The following is a 1,114-nucleotide window of genomic DNA, read 5'->3' on the forward strand; positions in this document are numbered from 1 at the left end:
GAGTAAAATTGTAGTTTGACAGTTCCACAGGTTTTAATCCGAAGTTCAAGGGAACAGACCATGAACCAAAAATACAAGATCACCTAATCAAAGAAGCAAGAAAAAAGTATATTTCTGAGAGTTTTTGACATCTTCCTAAGAATGAAAACAAACAAAGAAAACGAAAAAGGCGCGGTGATTGAGTGCGATTAAATTGGTATTTATTATAAATATACAAAGTGAAACTTGATGACAATTAGCAAAAAAAGTTCATAAAATATGGTTTTCATGATTGAAAGTGTTTTACAATCGCATATCATTACCACGGGTCGATTTTTCAATGCCAACGTTCTGGCCACAAACGTGCACCCACTTTTCACGCAAATTTACGCCTTTTGGCAAACCAAACATACGCACAAACTTGTTCCGATCACACAGCACTTTATTTTATATCATAAATATGTAATAAACCAAAATTTATAATTAAAATCGCTGCAGAAAACACATTCAATCGCTAAAAAATCACTACGAAGAGGTAGAAGACGGTGTAAACAAAACCGAAAAACGTCAAAAACGCTACGAAAACTTTTTTCTGAAAATCGATTACAAATACAACGATGGCTGATTAGGTGATCTGTAGTCGTTGGTTCATGGGAACAGACTGTGTAAATTTGGTTCAAGGAAAGCAACAATAAATTCAATATGTATGAAAAAGCCGCCCATGACGGAAAGAGAAGTGTTGACATTTTTCATTTGCTCTTCCTTTTGTTTTTGTTCTGGTTATAGACTTTGCTACTAAAAAAATAATGGACACAAACCATTCCTGTAGTTGCATTGGTGAAAATGTTCATTGTTGGCGTTGAAGTGCGAACTTGTGCAGAAGATGTCATGTAGTCAGGTTGGCCGAGCGGTCTAAGGCGCCAGATTTAAGCTCTGGTTCCCGAGAGGGAGCGTGGGTTCGAACCCCACACCTGACAAAGAGCGTTTTTTTTAAATTAGTATTTCCCAATATATTTTTATTTTTACATAATTTTTTTTATAAATATACATATATGTATATACAAAATTGACGACGATATTGTGGAGACCATTGTGCATGCCTCCAAAATTGGATTTTTATACCCGAGCGCACTTG

The 1,114-nt window shown here is 35.5% G+C and overlaps 1 non-coding gene across 1 annotated transcript; it reads left to right on the forward strand.

Annotated features, from left to right (window-relative positions):
* Positions 1-872: 872 nt before the first annotated feature.
* TRNAL-UAA (transfer RNA leucine (anticodon UAA)) lies at positions 873-956 on the forward strand. Its single transcript has one exon. It is a non-coding gene; the product is annotated as a tRNA-Leu (tRNA).
* Positions 957-1,114: the final 158 nt, after the last annotated feature.

This window comes from Rhagoletis zephyria, unplaced genomic scaffold, assembly GCF_001687245.7.
Source record: "Rhagoletis zephyria isolate East Lansing unplaced genomic scaffold, Rhagoletis_zephyria_1.1 Rzeph_scaffold_80169, whole genome shotgun sequence".
In the NCBI taxonomy this organism is placed as follows: domain Eukaryota; kingdom Metazoa; phylum Arthropoda; class Insecta; order Diptera; family Tephritidae; genus Rhagoletis; species Rhagoletis zephyria.